The sequence below is a fragment of the Rana temporaria genome, chromosome 11 (genome assembly GCF_905171775.1).
Source record: "Rana temporaria chromosome 11, aRanTem1.1, whole genome shotgun sequence".
Classification (NCBI taxonomy): domain Eukaryota; kingdom Metazoa; phylum Chordata; class Amphibia; order Anura; family Ranidae; genus Rana; species Rana temporaria.
In genome coordinates this window covers 73,800,000-73,822,547 of record NC_053499.1, presented here as the reverse complement: position 1 = coordinate 73,822,547, position 22,548 = coordinate 73,800,000, and positions in this window count along the sequence as shown.

Sequence of the window (22,548 nt, the reverse complement as noted above, 5' to 3'; positions counted from 1 at the left end):
GCTTTATCAGGGTGAGTTGAAAACAGAGACTGCCTCTCTGGATGCTGCAAAGAGAGGAAATGCTGGACACCAGCTAAATACAACCCTGTGCTGTCATATGAGAGTTTCAAGTCTGAATTGCAATAGGATATGACAGAATAGACTTAATGCCACTAAGATTGTTATTAGGGCATTTAGTCTGGAAATTTGTGTGTTACAGGGCAATGAGCCATTAATGAGATGTGTTCTCAATCCATCAGGAGTTGAGAGTAGAATGGAACCTGGGTGCCTTCTTAATTCACGTCAGGTTTCTGTAGGATAAACAAATGGAAAATATATCTGGACAAGGCATCGGCTACCACGTTACTCAAACCTGGAATAAAAGTACACATGATGTTAAATTTATACTGTAGATAATCACACCAACCTATGTACAAAAAACATGACAATGAGAGATTTAGACCTGCCTTTATTAATAATCTCAGCTGTAGCAGCATTGTCCCTGCAAAAGCCTTCCATCTGACCTGACCAGGGGTCAAGTCTTGGGGAAAATAGTGTGGGAACTCCCACCCAAGAACCACTTCCCCATCAAAAAAAAAAAAAAATGATACGCTCATATGTATATATATTTCACAGAAAATACAATGCAACTTTAAGCAAGTTCTTTCTAAATCCCACGATAACTAGTGGCAGGCCTCCGCAATTGCGGCATCGAGGAAGTGACACTACCCAATGAATCCAAGGCCCCCCTGACCCCTGGTTGTGGAACAACTGGGCCCAGTTGCAAGTGGGTGGCTGCATATAAAGGAACCGATTTCTCCACCCCCCCGCTTCTCCTCCTCTCCTTCCCGCAGGCATTCAGTTTCGGCAGGAGGAAAATGGAGAGATCGTTCTTCTATGCCAGGGTCTCTCATTCTTTTTTCAGTCAGGGCACCCTTGAAGTATACCCCTAGGGGAATGGGGATGCACTGCAACCACCCTGCAACTGTGTGCATTGTATGCAGTTGCAGCATAGTGATAATGCATATAAGGGGTTAAAACAGGTGGTCAGGCGGCAACATATTGCCTCTTTACCGGCTGTCAAATGCCTCTGAAAATCAATCTGAGCATGGATTGCTTTTCAGAGGAACAGCATTTTTTGCTGGTACTATGAACAAGCAAAAAAACATACATACAAAAAACATACATACATTTATGCCCATCAAACGCAGCCACTGCGCCCATCAAAATGCAGCCACTGTGCCCATAAAAACGCAGCCACTGTGCCCCATCAAAACGCAGCCACTGCGCCCCATCAAAACGCAGCCACTGTACCCCATTAAAACACAGCCACTACGCCCATTAAACACAGCCACTGTGCCCATCAAACGCAGCCACTGTGCCCATCAAATGCAGCCACTGTGCCCATCAAACGCAGCCACGGTGCCCATCAAACGCAGTCACTGTGCTCATTAAATGCAGCCACTGTGCCGTCAAACACATACACATACATGCACACTCACATACATACACACACAGTAGATAGATAGTCTTATAAAAAACGAAAGACCTTTACTTTACCTCTTCCTGCCAGGTACTGCACTGTAGGGGGAGATGAAGAGTAGTGTTGCTCAAGAATATTCGTATTGCGAATATTCGTTACGAATATTGCATATTCGAGTATTCGCGAATAACTCGAATATCGCGGTCAAAATTCGCTATTACGAATATTCGTATTTTTTCAAATTTATTTTTAAAACAGATCACATCCTAGTGATCTCCATCGACGTCTAAAAGCATTTCTGGTATGATTAGAGACCCTGGGCCGAGTAGCTGAGGCGATCCTTTTATGTTGACGAATATTCGCTTTCGCGAATATTCGTATTACGAATATTCGCGAATACTTTCTCCGCCCTTCTTTTGCATCAGAGCCAATCAGAGTTCTCCTACCACAGTTGTCAGAGGTTAGCAACCTCCATAGCAACCAATAGGAACCTGCCTGCACGACCAGTATATAAGATCACTCCCAGCAGTATTTCAGTGCAGATTCACAAGGTGGCTAGAGAGAGTGGAGTGTTTCTGTGCGTTTTTCCAGTGTATTGCGATCTTAGAGCTTAGAGCATTGTGCTTCCTATAGTGCTTTCAGTTCTGAGTTTCCTGCTTCTATAACCAACTGCTTTTTTCAAAGCAAAAGACCCAACAGCTTTTCTAAAAGCTCAGATTTGTGTTGTTTTGTCCAGGTTAGTGTAGCTTAGTGTTAGATATATTTCTGTGTAGTTAGTGTAAGTGTACATTTCTTTAAGGTAGCTTAGTTTAGTGTGTGTTTAGTCTCTGTGTTTTGTGTATAAAAAAAAAAAATAGCTTTAGTTTAGTCATATACGTTTGTGTAAGTAGAGTTAGTGTTTAGTGCATATTAGTTTATTATTTGTAGTCCTCGTCTTTGTCCTTGTCAGTCAGTGTAAAAAAAAAAAATGTAGCTTTAGTTTAGTCATATAAGTTTGTGTAAGTAGAGTTAGTGTTTATTGCATATTAGTTTAGTATTTGTAGTCCTCGTCCTTGTCTGCGTCCTTCAGTCTAAAAAAAAAATAAAAAAAGTTTTAGTTGTAGTATTTTAGTTCCTGTTTAGTAGCTGTCTGTGTCGTAGTCTACGTCTTTGTCCGTGTAACAAAAAAAAAAAAAAAGTTTTAGGTGTAGTATTTTAGTTCCTGTTTAGTAGCTGTCCGTGTCGTAGTCTACGTCTTTGTCCGTGTAAAAAAAAAAAAAAGTTTTAGGTGTAGTAGTTTTATTCTAGTTTAGTAGCTGTCTACGTCTTTGTCTGCGTCTTTGTCTGCGTCTTTGTCTGCGTGCCTGTCTTGCTAAAAAAACAAAAAACACTCCTTTCTCACATCCCCCCCCCCCCCCCCAATAAAGTTTACCCCCCCCCACATCAGCAAGCTGTCCAGGCATGCTGGGAGTTGTAGTTTTGCAACAGCTGGAGACACACTGTTTGGGAAATACTAATATCTGATCTTATATCCTAACTTTTAAACGAAACGCAAAATCGAATATGGCGTATTCCGCTCAACACTAATGAAGAGCACAGCACTGCTTTCACTTTAGGTCTATTCTGTGTGACCAGCTCCCTGCAGTGCACAGTGCCTAGTACAGTTCGGCTGAATTTTACGTGATGCTTACTTGTAGCTAGTGAACAATGACAAAAACTGTGTTTAACCTCCCTGGCGGTATGATTCTGTCTGGAATTACATACCAAATGCGGTACAATTATTTTGCAAGGAAATTTGGCGTTTTATACTGTAGGCCTGTAATTTTTAGAAATAACTCACTTAAATCTGACCAAGCAAGAGTCTTGTAGGCATCCCGGGTATGATTTTTTTTTAAAACAAAATTATAAATTATAATATAATAAATAATTATAAATAATTATAACAAATAATAATATAATTATAATAAAAATTATTCAATAATGTAATCAACTCAAAATCACTGAAATTTGCTCAGTTGCAGAATTGTCGCTGTCATTATTTTTTTTTTTTTATGACGAATTTCCCCACAAATCGCTATCGCACATTTCTGCAAGTGATTATAATTTATTATCGCTGTTTTCTAGCTGATCTAAAACCATTTTTGACATAAAGGGACACTTTTGGACAATCTACAGTTTTTAGGCAGAAATGACATTTTTTATTTTTATAAAAGTACATGTAGGGCACTGGGCAGACCACTAGGGACAAGGGGGGTGTGTATTTTTTACATACAGTACTGTAATCTATAAGATTACAGTATACTGTATGTAAAGTGTTTGTTTACTTTTTTGAATTTGGCGCCGTTCTCCGCTCCCGTGCGTCGTAACGTCGCAGGGAACGGAGATCGGCGGCACACGGGGACTGTGAATCGAGCGAGGAGGTCCCGCTCGCTCACACAGCGGGGTGGCATCGCTGGATCCAGGGACAAGGTGAGTAATTTGCCTGTGGATCCAGCGAAAGGTAAGCCGCGCCGCTGCACGTCCACCCCGAGCGTGACTCGGGGATACCGATTTTAGCATTGAAAACCAACCCCGAGTCACGCTCGGGTTTACCGCCAGGGAGGTTAAAAAGAGGTGGGGAAAAAAAGATGAATGGGGTGTTTCACCAATAAGCCCACAGGTGATCGTTAGTCAATAGAACACTTTGATGAACCCTGATGTGTCACACATGGAATACTATTGTGTATGGGATTAAATATAAATCTCATACTGGTGATAAAAAATTATAAAAAAACACCATGTGTGAAACAAATATATATCATAACCAATATGGTGAAAAAAGTGATGTGTGTATACCATAAATTAATAAAGTATTTGACAATACAATAATAAATAAATGATTGAATGTGAAGAAAGGAAAAAATTGTGTATCGGTATAAGATGTCACTAAATTCACTAACAATATTTGTGTACTGTGATATAAGGTGATGTAAAATGAACATATATAGCTTAAAAGTTAATACAATAGGCTCATATAATGGTCTAAATGATCATTGGTGAATAATATCAAGTGTCAAGCTCATTAAAAAAAAAAAAAAAAAACAATTATATGTGAATCACAAATATGTAAAAATATAGTATTTTTAAAAAAATAGTATATATATGATTATGATACTATATGCTGTACCATGTCATTCTGGTTTGGATGCCATTTTAAAGCATATATTTCCTCATAATATTTTACAAAAAAATGCTCAAAGAGACACATACTAATGTAGCATAGAATATAATGGACAAACCAGAGATGACATTGTGGTATGCGTCAAGGGCAGAACTATTCTAAGACCCCATTGTTTTCTATGTTCTATTTTCTATTTAGATTAAATTATGCAAACCGCACAGGATCATGTGCAGAAAATCTAAAAAAAAAAATAGAAGAAAAAAGGACGAAAATTGCTTCAACATTCACAATATTTCAAAAAGTGTTGCTATCTTGGATTGTACCAATAAAATATAGAGAAATGCTGTAGTTGACCAAAGCTGGATGTCATATCTTGCACCTTGTAAGGGACATAATTACATAATAAAGGTTCCCATTTGCGATCTCGCTTCCTCCAACAAGGATGTTAAACAATGACATGAAATATGTGCCATATACTGAACCAATCTGGTCCAATATGGCAGAAGATCAATAATACAAAAACAGCACAAAAAAAGGTCTGAATCCCATTCCCCCTACCCCCACTTCAAGACCTGGCCATCCATAACCTCATGTGTGATCACATAAAAAATCTTAGAGGATGTATGAATGAATGAATAACATGAGCTGGATGTATGTGATGTGAGAGGGGGGATGTTAAACATGTCAGCCACCTTTTTCCTGTTGTTCACTTCATTTTGACTGCATCTCTTTGGTTGTTTTTTGAATTGTATTTGTACAATAAAGACATCGTTTTAAGGAGTGCGGCAGTCCAGGATCTTATTCTCTCCCATAGGCTTTAACAGGGTTCTAAAATTCACACAAACTTTTGGTCTGTTCACAGGTTCTGGTGCGAACCGAACCGGTCAGATACATGAGACATGCTTGTTCCTACAAAATCAACAGTAAGGATCAGAAATGCAGTATGCAGTATGAGAAGCACCCCATAGTGAACAAAATGCGAAAAAGAGATACCAAGACATCAATGGAAACATCAAGAGGAAAATGACGTTTATCAGGAAGGAAAGGTTTGTCTGATTGTGTGAACTGACATTAGAAAGCATGTCTACAGATGTCTGGAATTTGTATCAAGTAAATGGTACTTCATCTTTTCTACTGTACATCTTAGATGTCTAACCTGCTTGCTTCATTGTTTATCTCTTTACTTCTAGGCAACAAGCTGGTGGAAGATTACAAGCTTCTGTTGAGATGTTGCACTATGAAAAAATGCTGGTGTCTTACATCTATGAACAGATAGTTGCAGGTCTGGCCAAAGCTTTTGAAACCTTTCGCAACAAGAGAGGTAAGTGCATTGTATTTGAAAATATTCTAGAAGCATGTTCAATCTTGATGTTGGGTTCTCCATGGACTTAGGCGAGCATTCAAGAAGGGGAGGACATGAGCCAACTTTGACTTAATCAATATCTGTTCTCTTGCAGATGACCCCACAGAGGAAGGAAACAGAGGTTCAAGATCTAGGCTTCTCTGCATCTGACAAGAATGATGACATCAGCCAGTCTCAAGAGCAGCAGCCTAATGTCAGTGTTGGGGTGGTAAACCTTCTGCAACCATCTTTAAGTTCCCAAAGCAAAGAAACTAATGTAAGCCAAAGTTCAGCAGATGTTGATATGTATGATTCCACGCTATGGATTATTTTTACTAGCAGGAGCTATATATATGTGTATCGTTCCAAGGGAAATAAATAGAACTGCAGCCTCTATGTGTTACTGCCACCTAAGTGAAGTAAAAGTGTAAGGGAAAAAAATAGTAGGTGTGGTGCTATTCTATTGAATTCCCATTAATAATCTAAAATTGGCGCTTATAAATATAAATATGAAAATGAAAATACGTGCATACGTGCAGTTGTGCAGTAGATGATCGATTTGTGCAATACAAAAAAGTGCATATATTATGCTAGTGCAATCAATTGTAAACAACTCGTGTAATCACATAAAAGTCCATGTTGGCAGGAAAAACACAGATCCTGAATTTTCCCACACGTGCTAAATGATATAATGCGTGCTTGGTGCCCAGTGAAAGTAACACTCTTCTTTCAGTAGGTATTCACTGCAATCCGTGTCCTTTCAAAGCCCGCACTCACCAGATTTTCCACCCCCTCTTGGGGTATGAAGCCTTCACGGTGTATGCCACTATGTAGCACTCTGTCGATCAAAATGTCCCTTGTACTGCTGATGTTTTTCAGTGTGGCTCATGTACAGAAGAAAAAGCCCCAAATAGTGTCTTATCATTTTAAAAGGTTTATTGATAAAACTTAAAAAATGGGTACTCACAACTTGGCAAGTTAAAAAAGCATTGATGCTAGCAGGAAGTGTTATGGCGTTCTGCTATCTGTGCTCAACCAGTTTTGTCTGCTGACATCATCTGGAGCATGCAGAAATGCCACTAGCCCTTCCTATTTATAGCAAATAATGATGGTGGCCATTTTGGGTAGGTTTTTGAAGACTGAAGCCTATGAAGTCCGATTGAACATAATAAATAAACTATATTCGGCGGCCATTTTTGGTAGGGTATTGCAGACTGAAGCCTTTGTATATACGGCTACCATGTTTAATTAAATACTGCCAGACCGTAGCCTCTGTGCGGCTCGTCTCGCAACTTTAGGTTTATTATTATAGTAATTCACATCACAATTTGCTCAATTCAATACAAATGCAAATACAACATCATCCTTTTCCCATGTGCATACTAATTTAGTGAAATAAAAGGAGATTGTTAAATATAGTATGACATTCTAATTTTATGAAAACTCTCTACTTTTGTTCTTAATGGTAAGATACAAAGAGGATAAGGTGCATATGATATGAGGAACCTCCTCTGAGGCTAATAGATATGTACTCTGAAAAAGGTCCATATGATGTGGGGAACCTCCTCTGAGGCTGGTTGATAATTTATTCTAAAAGGAGGTGAACTGAAATGATTAAATATTTAAATATATTGACGTATGTAGAAAAAATACACACATAGGGAATATGTGAAAGATATAAGTGGTTATGAGGTTGAATAAAATGAGGAAGTACGATATTAAAAAGTATATGTATTATAATGAATTAAATGAAAAAGTTAAAATGGAATAAAATAAAATTAAATTGATGAAACAGTTCAAATCTAAATCTTTATTTAAGCCTGAAGGGTGTCCAACTGGAAAATCCATTGTGTTTCATTCTGAGATATCTTTATCGTTTTATTGTCTCCTCTTCAGTGCCCTTTAATTTTGTAAATTCCGTAAAAAAACATACATGTAGGGTTGCGATTATGGTGATCTCTAAAGTGTCGTGACATACTGTGTTTATAGAACCTGTTTTTATATTGGTTATATGTTCGCGAATCCTAACATGTAGATCTCTTGTGGTTTTTCCGACATATTGCTTTTTACAGGGACATTCAATGACATACATCACATGAGTACTTTTGCATGTTATGAGTTCTTTCATGTTATATTCTAATCCGTTAGACAGGGAGGTGAAATTCACTTTTTTCTTATTAGTTTTTTTACTGACTCTGCAGGGAAGACAGGTACCACATTTTAAAAAAAACTTTAAGGTGTTTAAAAATTCTAATTTGGAGGGTCCAGGGCGTTATGCACAATCCTATTTCTAAGATTTGGTGCCTGTCTATAGATAAAAGAGGGCCTAATGGGTATTATTTTGTTCAGCACTTTATCTGATTGTAAAATAGGCCAGTGTTTTTTTTTTTTATAATGTTTTCCACAGCCTTATGCTGTATATTAAATCCTGTTAAATACTGTTAACCGCTTAAGGCCTGCCTCCTGCACATTTACGTCGGCAGAATGGCACGGCTGGGCACATGCACGTACAGGTATGTCCTCTGTTAGTGCCCAGCAGCGGACCCGATCGCCGCTGGAGTGTAAACACAGCTTCCCCGTTCTTCACTGTGGCGCCCGCATTGATTGTGTGTTCCCTTATATAGGGAATCACAATCAATGATGTCACACCTACAGCCACACCCCCTACAGTTAGAAAAACATATGAGGTCACACATAACCCCTTCAGCGCCCCCTAGTGGTTAACTCCCAAACTGCAATTGTCATTTTCACAGTAAACAATGCATTTTAAATGCATTTTTTTGCTGTGAAAATGACAATGGTCCCAAAAATGTGTCAAAATTGTCCGAAGTGTCCGCAGTAATGTCACAGTCACGAAGAAAAAATGCTGATCACCGCCATTAGTAGTAAAAAAATAAAATAATAGAAAATGCAATAAAACTATCCCCTATTTTGTAAACGCTATAAATTTTGCGCAAACCAACCGATAAATGCTTATTGCAATTTTTTTTACCAAAAATAGGTAGAAGAATACGTATCAGCCTAAACTGAGGAAAAAAAATGTTTTTTTTTATATATTTTTGGGGGATATTTATTATAGCAAAAAGTAAAAAATATTTAATTTTTTTCAAAATTGTCGCTTTATAGTGCAAAAAATTAAAACCGCAGAGGTGATCAAATACCACCAAAAGAAAGCTCTATTTGTGGGAAGAAAAGGATGCCAATTTTGTTTGGGAGCCACGTCGCACGACCGCGCAATTGTCAGTTAAAGTGACGCAGTGCCGAATCGCAAAAACTGTCCGGGTCCTTTAGCTGCCTAAAGGTCCGGATTTTAATTGGTTAAAAAGGCCATGTCAATGTGTTTTTTTCTTTTTACTCTTCTTTTGTGGTGCAAAATCTATCATGAGATTTCTGTTCATTTTTCTCACATTTTCTTTCAACTCCATCAGGGATTTCTTCTTATATCCTTTTGCTACAAACGTATTAATTATAGTATCTGCTTGGGCATCATAATCATTTTACTGCAGTTCCAGTATATTCTCATCAGCTGCCCTTTTGGTATGTTTCCTATCCACTGTTTATTGTGGAAAATGTTAGTTAGAATGTATCCATTCATATCAGTTTTTTTTTTAAAAAAGGTCCTGGTGTTGATAAGTTCATTGTTAATATACAGTTGAAGATCCAAGTAGTCTATAGTTTGTTTATCCCAAGTCCCAGAGAAAGTAATGCCGTGGGCATTATGGCTTATGGCAATTCTGCTTCTGTGCCACTCCAAACGATCACAATGTCATCAATATATCTGCAGTACAATTTGAGATTATTCCATTGTACACTATAAATCTGTTCTTCCTCCCAGTGATTCAAAAAAATATTCGCTACACTAGGGGCATACTTAACCCCCATCACTACGCCCTTTGTTTGTGTGAAAAATTCACCTTTGTGTCAAAAGTAATCCCCACATCATATGCACCTTTTTCAGAGTACATATCTATTAGCCTCAGAGGAGGTTCCTCATATCATATGCACCTTATCCTCTTTTTATCTTATCATTAAGAACAAAAGTAGAGAGTTTTCATAAAATTAGAACGTAATTTCATACTATATTTAACAATCTCTTTTTATTTCACTAAATCAGTATGCACATGGGAAAAAGATGATGTTGTATTTGCATTCGTATTGAATTGAGCAAATCACTATAATAATAAGCCTAAAGTTGCAAGACGAGCCGCTCAGAGGCTACGGTCTGTCAGTATTTAATTAAACATGATAGCGGTATATGCAAAGGCTTCATTCTGCAATACCCTACCGAAAATGGCCGCCGAATATAGTTTATTTATTTTGTTCAATCCGACTTCATAGGCTTTGGTCCTCAAAAACTCACCCAAAATGGCCACTGTACATACTCTAACGGCTGCGGGTCTCATAGGCTTCGGTCTTCAAAAACCTACCCAAAATGACCGCCGTCACGATTTGCTATAAACAGGAAGAGCTAGTGGCGTTTCTGCATGCTCCAGATGACGTCAGCAGACGAAACCGGCCAAGCACAGATAGCAGAACGCCATAACACTTCCTGCTAGCATCAATGTTTTTTTAACTTGCCAAATTGTGAGTACCCATTTTTTAAGTTTTACCAATAAACCTTTTAAAACGATAGGACACTATTTGGGGCTTTTTCTTCTGTACACGAGCCACACTGAAAAACATCAGCAGTACAAGGGATGTTTTGATCGCCAGAGTGCTACACAGTGGCATACACTGTGAAGGCTTCATACCCCAAGAGGGGGTGGAAAATCTTGTGAGTGCAGGCTTTGCAGGGACATGGATTGCAGTGACCACCTACTGAAAGAAGAGTGTTACTTTCACTGGGCACCAAGCACGCATTATATCATTTAGCACGTGTGGGAAAATTCAGGATTTGTGTTTTACCTGCAAACATGGACTTTTATGTGATTACACAAGTTGTATACAATTGATTGCACTAGCACAATTTATGCACTTTTTTGTATTGCACAACTCGATCATCTACTGTGATATTTGGCACATTGCACTATTGCACAACTGCACGTATGCACTTTAAAATATTTACATTTTCATATTTATATTTATAAGGGCCAATTTTAGGTTATTTATGGGAATTCAATAGAATAGTGCCACATCTACTATTTTTTTTCTGTTAAAGTTCAGCAGATGTTAATGCCAATTTGGGTTCCCTTAATCCACCAATCAACATACAATGTGTATGTACTACAGTATATGTCACATGCAGAATTTTTAACTAAGCGCCACTTGTTTATGAGCAACAGCAGAGTAAGAGGTTCCATCAGGCATAGCTAGCACATTGTGAAATCTTAGACCAAACATTGGTTAAATCACTTCTTTTGATTCATAGTATACGGTGGATAACACACTTAACCTCACTTAATTTCATACAGTGCTGGAGATACCAAACTAAGTTTTAAATAGACAATTTTTTACTTCCATCAAAACAATTGTTCTCTTTTTTTTGTTATTCAACTTGTGTGAACTGATGGCAGCATGGGCAATTTACAGGGTAAGGAATCAGAGGACCTAATGTTGGATTATAAGTCAGATTTTAGTCAATTTAAAGAGAATTCTGGAAAATAAATTGGCCTTGTTTTGACATATAGACACATTTGAGAGATACATAAGGGAGGGTATTAACCCCATAGGATTAAGGGTACAAAGCTTCCCCACTCTAGATAACATTCATGAAGATGGAAAAGCAGAATGGGAAAATAATCTGAGGAAATGTTATAGAAACATGAGGAGTTTCTTTTTTTAATACACTTTTATTGAGATTTTAACAGCATAACATGGTAATGACCTTTACATATATTGTCAAGTAACAGTCAAGTGAGATATGAGCGCAGAATTTATATAATATGGTCAACTTAAATCTTAGAGATAATACAGCGTGCATCAGTACGAGTCCATCCGATGCAAACATATATCCTACACGCACTCTCTAAATACAGTCAAGAACTGGATTGGTATTGGTACCAAGACATCTATATAACATGTACATAACTATAAGGCTTGAAAACGCTGTCTACTCTATAGAAATAGAGGTAGAGACCAAGAACAATCAAATAAAAGATGTTTAAAACAAAATCATATTAAAGAGAAAAAAACAACCAAAAAAACGAAAATCAGGTGAAAGATATGCCATATGCCACAGCATATTTAAAAACCCATAGTTAAAAACCCGCCCCGAAAGATATGGTGTTATAGGGACTGTAAACCCCCTTCTTCTTCCTAACTATGAGTTAACTGCTCTCATAAGATATCCAATTTTTCCATTTGCAGTCAAACACATGCATAGTGTCCATAATCGTGTGTTGCACCCAGGCCCGGATTTACTCCCTTTGCCGCCCCAAGGCCGGGTCCTTCAATGCCGCCCCCCCCATTAAAGGGGGGGTGACACGCGGGGGTAAGCGATTTTTCACAGACAATGACTGGTGTTAGTGCTTCAATCATTCCGGCACCATGGTTGTTATGGTGTCAGGATGATTGAAATGCATTATTTCTATCATTACATTGTAATACAAAATGAAATAGTTCAACTCAACATAAAGCAGAATGAGTGTGAGCCCTAAGCGTGTCACTTGCCACCGTCGCTTGTCACCAGATGGGAATGTCACTTGCCACACTGCTTGCCACCAGATGGGAATGTCACTTGCCACACTGCCTGCCACCAAATAGGGATGTCACTTGCCACGCTGCCTGCCACCAGATGCGGATGTCACTTGCCACGCTGCCTGCTAGCAGAATGGGAATTGCCACAGTTACCTGGCTGCCACTCAAAAAGTATCAGTTTGTCACCAATTGCATGTAAAATCAAGCCCCCCCTCCAGCATTGCAGAGTACTTGCAGCCAGGTACAACGCTGTCAGCCTCTCCTCTCCCATGCGGGGAAACTAGCTGCAGGTTAACCGTGAAACAGAGGCACATGAGACTCGAGTGAGAGATGAGAGTGAGGGCGGGGCGGTGAGAGATGAGGTAATTCTCTCTCTTCTGTGTCACACAGCCTGTAAGTAAGGGCGGAAGTTGGAACAGCAGTGCGGACAATGAGAGAAGATGTAATCTCTCTCCGCCACCGCACGGCCCGCACCGCTGAAAAATTACTTGTCTCCTCCGCCGCGCGGTGCCGCCCCTGCACACAGTGCGGCCCAGAGGCCTGGCCTTGTGGGAAATCCAGCCCTGGTTGCACCCTTTCCATTAATTTGATTGTTTCCATTCTCTGCAATACCTGAGGCCACTGCACAGTTGGAGTCCTCCAATTCAGTGCTATGGCCCACAAGACCGCACATAACAGCGTGCAGGCTAATTTCTGTGCCGGTGCACAGAAATTCTGCCACCTCAGGCATCTGCGCAAAGAGAAGTCACATTGGTGCGTTCAGCAATACCAGAGAGCCTATTATTTGGCCAGCTTAAGTGGCTACCTTCTGCCAGATTGGTTGGAGGATTGGGCAGCTCCAAAAAGTATGGAGAAGTGTTCTGGCTGTGTGATGGCCCCTAAAGCAGTTGTCTGGGACCGTTGGGTAAAACAGATGTACCCTGCTGGGAGTCAAATACCATCTAGTATGGAGTTTCACTACGATTTCCTTTATGGACATCGAGCACGTGCACTTATGCATGTTTAGTAGCATCTCTGATCAAACCTCAGGGGTAAATTCCTAGCTTATCTCAGTTTCCCACCTGACCATCACCGAGGACTTTTCGGGTAAATGCATTTATTTAGGTAGCTATAGATCTGGGATATGATTCCTTTATCTCTGGAATAATCAGTACATATATATTCTGTGACAGAACCCACTGTAACTGTGTGTTTTGGAAGGGACTGTGGGCGGGCCTCTAACCCACAGATTATGACCCAGAAGAGACTGGAGACCTGGGGACAAGCTGGCATTGAGATAATGTAATGAAATGCTACATCCCTTCTCCCCCACCCCCCCCCCCCTTTTCTTGTTGCTGTGTCTAATTGTCTTGGTGCATTGCACATGCACATAGACAATGGTCTGGACTGGAGACATCTCTCCGCAGGGGATGTGTATTGAAAGGCTGCCTGCTTACCATAATCCCTTTATGTTTATCTCAGAAAATAGATGCAGGAACTCAACCACAACCCCGTTCAGATTTCACAAACAGTAGAAGGGTCTTAAAGGGGCATTTAATACCAGGATTGCATTACATACAGAATTCAGAGTTCAGGTGGTTACACACAGAGTGCAGAGCTGTCACTTGTAAACACAGAAACCAGACTTCTGTGGTTACAAGTGATTGTGGTGAGCGGGCACCAAAGGGTCTGAGCCAGAGGTGGTGGAACTGAGTTCCCCCAAGTTCCCCCTGAAAAAAAGCCCTGTCTGTAGCCTGTTTCAATGTACAAATGTTCAGTTCCCATTGGTTGTTCCTTGTCCTCCACCCCCTCCCCTCTTTGACAAGGCTAAGGGGAGTGTCCCTAACTGTGTGTAAAATTGTATGTCTTGGATTTAATAAACAGTTTATGCTCTGCATGTTTAACCCTCAACACCTATGTGGATTGTCTCGTGATTGAGGGGTTAAGGGCTGGTTATGGCAAATCTGCAGGCTGCGGGTGCATTTGGAGGACAGGAGACACAGGTCTGGCGAGTGTGCCCACCTGGGGTATCCGAGATCCGTCACATATTCAAAGGATGTAAATCGGGTTCTAGTGTTAAGCTGGTTTAGTGATTCATAAAAGTGTCTGTGTTCTGTTCTCGCTACACGTTTGCCCCTGGCGTATATGTAGCTCAACATACAGCTTAAACCTTGCATCCTAAATAACCAGACTGTCTGTAACTTTGGATCTTTATTACGATGAACAGGTGGTGGCCATATAAGATGCGTATGAATAATGGTGAAACTAGAGATAAACAAATAAATGAACCTGTCACGAGAATGTGTTTCCAGCACAACGGCATTGCGCTGATTCTCGGCGACATGGTACCGACATCTCGCACTCGCTGGAATAGAAAAAGCACATTCCAGCGGACGCATCATAGAATTGACGGGGATCCGACTTAGATTTCCGCCAATTCTAGCCGTGGCGTTTGGTATGAATCATGAGGGGGAACTCTGTGCCAAATTTTAAATAAAAAACCTGCATGGATTCCCCCCCAGGGGCATACCAGGCCCTTAGGTCTGGTATAGATTGCAAAGAGACCCCCCCTACACCGAAAAAACGGTGTGGGGGTCCCCCCACAATCCATACCAGACCTTTTTTCAAGCACGCTGCCCGGCCGGTCAGGAAAGGAGTGGGAACGAGCGAGCGCCCCCCCCCCCCCCCCGAGCCGTACCAGGCTCTGGGGCAGGGGGGTACTCTGGGGCAGGGGAACATCCTGCGGTCCCGGTCCCGGAGCATGATGGGACTGTGACATCATAAGAGGCCTATAAAAATTATCACGCGCCGGACACCCGGCATTACAGCGGGAGGAAGCGACGCGTCAACATCTAAAGAAAAGAAGAAGGTGGAAAACAGCAAAGAAGAGCGGGCTGCGCCGCTGCTAGTAAGAGAGCTAAAAAGAAGATAGCAGCGGCCAGCCCTGAAGAAGGCACCGGAGAGCGAGCGGGAGTAGAACCGGGGAGCGCCGAGACGACAGCGGAGAGCGGAGAAGATGGAAGAAGACCCCCCGGAGAGTGGAGAAGACCCCGGAGCTGACTAATAAATTATTTTAATTTTATAATTTAAATATTTTATAATAAAACCCTGTGTTGTTTGTTTATTTTATTGACATTTTTCTTCCAGGTGAATAGGTAGGGGTACGATGTACCCCATATTCATTCACCTAGGGTGGGGGGCCGGTATCTGGGGGCCCCCTTATTAAAGGGGGCTCCCAGATTCCGATAAGCCCCCCGCCCGCAGACCCCGACAACCAATGGCCAGGGTTGTCGGGAAGAGGCCCTTTCCTTATCAACATGGGGACAGGGTGCTTTGGGGTGGGGGGGCTGCAAGATGCCCCCCTGCCCCAGAGCACCCAACCCCCCCATTTTGAGGGCATGTGGCCTGGTACGGCTCAGGAGGGAGGCGCTCGCTCGTCCCCACTCCTATCCTGACCGGCCGGGCAGCGTGCTTGGATACGGGTCTGTTATGGATTGTGGGGGGACCCCCACACCGGTTTTCGGCGTAGGGGGGGTCTCCTTGCAATCCATACCAGACCTAAGGGCCTGGTATGCCCCTGGGGGGAACCCATGTCGTTTTTTATTTAAAATTTGGCACGGAGTTCCCCCTCATGATTCATACCAAACGCCGTGGCTAGAATTGGCAGGAATCCAAGTTGGATCCCCGTCGCTTCTCTAGGCGCTGGCTCCCGCGACGGGGCTCAAAGGTGGTCAATCTCGTCGAGAAAGGGAGCGAGATTGACACAATATCGCGGTCACCTACAGTATAAGAATTGTATGAACACATACAAATGTCTACTAGACATATAGATACACAGGGCCAGATTCAGGTACCTGCGCTGCGGCGTAAATTATCTCGTTTACGTTACACTGCCGCAAGTTTTCAGCGCAAGTGCTTGATTCACAAAGCACTTGCCTGTAAACTTGCGGCGGTGTAACGTAAATGCGTTTGGCGCAAGCCCGCCTAATTCAAATGGGGCGTGTGTCCATTAGGAAATTTCCTGCCGTGCTTTGCGTGAAATTATGGCGCCCCAATGTGTTTTTTGAACGGCGACGTGCGTTACCTCCTTTCGTATTCCCGGACGTCTTACGCAAAAAAAAAATTTGAAATTCGACGCGGGAACGACGGCCATACTTTAATATGGCTGGTCTAAATCTAAGCCATGAAATAGCAGCCGTAAGTTTGCGATGGGAAAAGTCGACTAGCGACGACGTAAGAGAATGCGACGAACGCGTGTACCTTCGTTGATCGCCGTAAACAGCTAATTTGCATACCCAATGCGGAAAACTACGCAAACTCCACCCAGCGGGCGCCGGAGTATTACACCGACGATCCGAAGGCGTACGAAGCCGTACGCCTGTCGGATCGAAGCCTAAAGCTGTTGTAACTTGTTTTGAGGATTCAAAACAACGCTACGACGCGGCAAATTTGAAAATTCGCCGGAGTATCAGTAGATACGGCGGCGTATTACAACTGTGAATCTGGCCCACAGTCTTTATCATACCAGCGATGCTGTCCCAGGAGGATCAAGACCTAGGAAACATGTGGTGCAGGCTTAGCTGACTCCATCTGGACTGTCCAGTTGAAAAGAGATGAAAGAGTGGTGATAGGAAGTGAAGACAGTTTTCAGTAACACGACAGCAAATGTACATTACCATAGAACACTGCCCATCAACAGTCCTTTGTTAGGAGTGACATCTAATGGACAATATTTGAATTACAAATCCAGAAGATATTACTGTATTTCCTTGTCGGCCGTTCTTGGGGCCTTGCATTGTTGTTGGAGGTGGGAGAAGGCGCAAAATTGAGAGTCTTGCATCAGGAAGTTAAACGTGACCAGGGCGTTCTGCTCCCACCACTGGGGAGTCATGAGCTAGGGGGAATCTTTTATCTCCCATGAACAACAACAAGGGTGGTTTTGGTGATGAAAGCTTACATTTTACATGGTATAGGGTCCATAAGTGGAGGGATTGTGCAACTATGCTGTTAAGTGGGGCTCAGCTCCCTGATCCTAATAACATTATTCCAAAGCAGTCCCAGTAAGTACCACAGACAGTCCGAGACCTTTTAAAATTGGAGCCACGTTATAGAGGTTGTCGAGGTGTGCTATTGTGCTGTCTGTGCCAGTCTAGCTGCCAAGAAGTACCTCCAGAGGTCTGGGAGGCCCAGGCTTCTTGGGAAAGGGGCCTATGTGCAATCAAGTTGCCAAATCTGGGTCTCTTACCTTTCCATATAAAATGGTTAACCCACTTTTGTATCTGTAAAAAACAATAAATACAAAACAACCAATGTCCAATAAATATTGTAGCGGCGCTCTTGTTCAAACTCAAATGAACCAGCTTCTTTATGTGATGAAACTCATAAAGGAAAGAAATAAGAGGTGCCCAAAAGTGCAGTTCATAAGTGCAAACAATGAAAAAATCTTCAGAGTCCACCGTTAACCCATGAAGCACCTCGTGACCACAGGAAGCCCCCTCTCGGTGATGCACTTACCACAAGGATAAGCGTATATTGCCTTGAGTCCGAGCCAGGTCTTCCTTCTCCTTACAACCACCTTTCACCACCATACAGGACACGTATAATAAGGATCCAGTGGGCTCAAGCAAATGATATTAAATAATCCACATAGTGTGGATCGACGCTGCATCTGATTGGAGTTTTCTCAATCTAAGTGAAATCCCTTCCTTCTGAGATTGGTAGTGGCAAGTGAGTCATCTTCCTCCAGATGGTAGGGCAGATTACACCCCTTTTGTATCTGTTTGATGGTCTGGTGGGAAACATAAACTTCCAAGGCCCTAAAGAAATTCAGCAATTTTGGTAAGATGGACATCTTAATAGCCGCAACTCTTCCTAAAAGGGAAATAGGAAAGTTAGCCCATAGTTTCAGCCATTGTTTGACTTTTGTAAAGGCTTGTGGGTAATTTGCATTGTACATGTCCCTTAGTGAGGGGGCCAGTCTGACCCCCAAGTATTGTAGAGTATTATTATTAATTGAGAAGCCAAAGGAGTCCCTTATACTATTTCCTAATGCTGTAGGTATATTTATCAGGAGAGCCGCACACTTGCTCAGATTCACTCCCAGACCCAAGATAGTGTGAAACTCTCCTAGTATCTTACCAGGTTAGGGAGGGAAACTAGTGGGTCCGGAAGGAACATGAGTTCATCATCCATGTACAAGTTAAGTTTAAATTCCTCATCTCCTTTTCGATATTCGGATTGGCCTTTATTGCCTTTGCTAGGGGCTCAATGTCTAGAGCAAAAATCAAGGGCGACAGGGTGCACCCCTGCCTCGTGCCCCTACCCAACGAGAAATAATCGGAGGAGCAGCCAGGGAGCCTGATTGTTGTCCAGGGATTGTGATACAAGGCCCTAAAACCATGCACAAACTCTCCACTGAATCCAAATTTAGCCAGGACAGCATGCTATCAAAGGCCTTATGTATATTTAGCCCTAGGATCATGACTTTACCTGCAAATAGATCTGCGTCCTGAATGAAGTTGGAGGCCAGGTGAATATTATCCGTGATCTGCCTGGTAGGGATAAATCCTGTTTGTTCTGGGCCTATTAGTGATGAGATTATAGGGGACAGGTGATCAGCTAGTAATCTGCCCAGGATCTTAATGTCATTATTATTGTTCTAAGACTTCATGTTTTTTTTCACCTTAATGCATCAAACCACAGACAGATTTGAGGTGATCAAAGACCTTCATTTTTTTGCAAGGAAATTACTACTAAAAAGTTTATACAACAAAGATAGAGTGGAAGAAGGAGAGGATTGGTCAAAAGACACAATAGCTAAATTGAAAGCCCTCAGGCACTTAAAGGGGTTGTAAACCCTCAAGGTTTTTTCAACTAAATGCATTCTATGCATTAAAGTTAAAAACCTTTCTGTGATACAGCAGCCCCCCAGAGCCCCCCTTTTACTTACCTGAACCTGGTCTTTCCAGTGACAGGGTGAGCACACCAGTTCCAGCCAGTGTCTCGGGTCCTGACTGGATAGATAAATAGCAGCACAGCCATTGTCTCCCACTGCTGTCAATCAAATACAATGAAGTGGGAGCCTGGGACGGGGCCGAGTCCTGCTGTCTGTGTCAATGAGCGCAGTAGCAGGACACTGGAGCGTGCCCGCACGAGTTCCCCTGAGGGAGAGTGGCTCTACAACTGGGCAATGCTGAGGTACCCCAGAAGAGGAGGATTGGGGTCACTCTCTGCAAAACCAACTGCACAGAGGAGATGTGTATGACATGTTTTTTTTTAAAAGAACCTTTACATCCTTTAACCCTTTTACTAGAAGAGAATCAACCATTAGATCTAATTGATCAAATTGATATAGAAACTCTTTTGGAGGATACGCTGCAAACAAAATTAGCGGGGAGTGATAAGTTATATAAAAAAAATCACAGACCTACCCCTCGATCAATTTGATTGCAACTATAGCGCTTTTCCTGAAAAAAAAATGCTATAAGAAGGAACAAAATCTATCAAGATCAAAAACAAAAGCCCTTCAGAACCTAAAACAAAATGAAACGATTACCATAAAACTTGCGGACAAGGGGAGCAATGTGGTCCTTATGGACAACACCTCCTATGAAAGAATGTGTAATAAGGTACTACAAAACAAATCAGCCACCATGGTGGAAAGATTTAACCAGGAATTCTACAACTTATGTGACACAGCCCTCCAAAGCGTCCCTGCAATGTATTGACTGATGCTGTTCATTTATTGACTACTTTCAGGATCATTGCCAGGGTCGGCTGTTCAAAATCCTCTCCCCCACTGTCCTCCGTCATCTCCTCTGCCTGAGTCTCTAGGGGGTCTGTGTCTGCTCTTCTCAGCATGACTCATTCCTGCACTGTATCTTCCCCCTCTAGTCCTCCCCTCACCTCTGCCAATTCTGTGATCACCAGTGTGCCAGCCAGCTTTTGAGCATAGTATCTCATGTCCTTGGGGGGTCCCCGCCAGTGTGTTTAGGTTTTTTTGCGGGTTTACTCATGGATCCCTTAGAAGACTCTGTGCCACGCGGTCCGTGCTGCTGGAGACCCGCGGCCCCACCATTTTGGATCTCCGGATGCTTCATGTCATCTTTTCCCTTTTCCCAGGTAACCATGGCTGGTCAAGCATACTGGAGGGAGCAGTAAGGTCCTGAGAGGTTCCGATGGTGCCTAGAAACCGATTATCGGTGATTCCGAGCCAGGAACAGGGAAATATTCTGGGTAACTTGCGGGAGCTTTGTGAGATGTAGCCACTCACATGCCGATCCTGGCCATGAGCCCCCCCCCATTTATTTATTTCTTATTAAAATCTGGTCTTAGTGCATCTTCTGTTAGCAAAATACTAGCTGGAGTCTCTTTTTTCTTACATTTTTGATCTACCTTCACTGTCCTTCTTTTACTTTTGTGAGGTGCTCAAAGGTTTTAGGCGTTCCAACCCAGTTAGAGATGGTAGGAGACCTATTTCTATTGACTTGCTAAGAAATGTCGGCCTTTTTTATTGCATTTTTTGGAGCCTTGAGAGTTGAAGATTTTCCAGCTCCCAATAAATCTTCAAGTTCCTTTTTACTGGATAGTGATTAGTCAATTTTTGTTGACGCAGTAAATCTTTTTATTAGAAGGTCAAAATCTGATCAAGCTGGTAAAGATCATTTTATCACCTTATCCAGATCTTCTAATATTGGCATTTGCCCAGTCGCTAATGCTTTGAATTTTCTTGCATTCAGACCTTCCTTTAGCAGCTCTCTTTTTATTCATTTGAATCTTTTCCCCTTACCAGATACCAATTGTCTTCTGTCCTCTCCGCTTGCCTTAAGCATCTTGGCCTTTCAGGTTTTCACTTCTCCACCCACTCATTTAGGATTGGGGCTGCCACATTAGCTAGATCTCTGGGTTTCTCCCCTGATGAACTTAAAGACTGGGTAGATGGGATAATAACAGATATAAGATTTACGTTCGTCCAGATTTAATTATCAATTGATTTTATTTTTCAGGTACTCCAAAAATTACGGTCTGGATTGTTGAACACTCTTTTATATATTGGGCCCAGAAGAGGGCGGCATCCAGGACTTATATTGAGACTCTTGGTTTAAATGAAAGTGCATTCCAAATTTATTGTCAAGGTGTCAGAGGACTAAGATGGAGAAATTAAAAGGATAGTCTAATTAATTTATCTAGTATATGGCCCAATCCAGACCATAATGCACGCCGGGGCAAATGACATGGGCAAAGTTAAAACCCGAAACATTCTTTGCAAAATTAAACATACTCCTTTAAAGTCCTGTTTCCACTTATGATTACTAGAATACTTTGGTCGTCATTCGTAAAATTGTTCTTTTTAGACAAGATGCGTAGACGTTTAAATCACACAATTCACATTTTTTTTATCCAGTCTAATGCTGCGTACACACAATCGGAAATTCCAACAAGAAAAGTTCAATGTGAGCTTTTAGTCGAAAATTCTAACTGTGTGTAGGCTCCATCTAACCATTTCTGTCAGAATTTGAGAGCTGGTTCTCAATTTTTCTGACAAGAAAAGTTCTTGTCGGAAATTTTGATCGTCTGTATGCAATTCCGAAGCGCAAAAAAAACACACATGCTCGGAATCAATTTGACTTATGATCGGAGTCATTGAACTTAATTTTTCTTGGCTCGTAGTAGTGTTGTATGTCACCGCGTTCTTGGTGGTCGGAATTTTGTGTGACCGTGTGTATGCAACACAGGTTTGAGTCATCGTTCTATCGGAAAAAAATCCACGTATTTTTTGTTCGGAATTTCCAATCGTGTGTACGCGGCATAATGTTTGATTTAGTCCGGACTTAGTACATTTATCCAATGTAGGTTTGGATATATTCAACAGAGCATGGCCACAAAGTTTTTTTGGGGCCTCAGCCATTCACTTCATGCCTGGCCTAGGCTGGTGGAGTTTTCATCCAGTATAATCTGGATGGTGGTGGTATTTGTTTTGATGTATTTGCT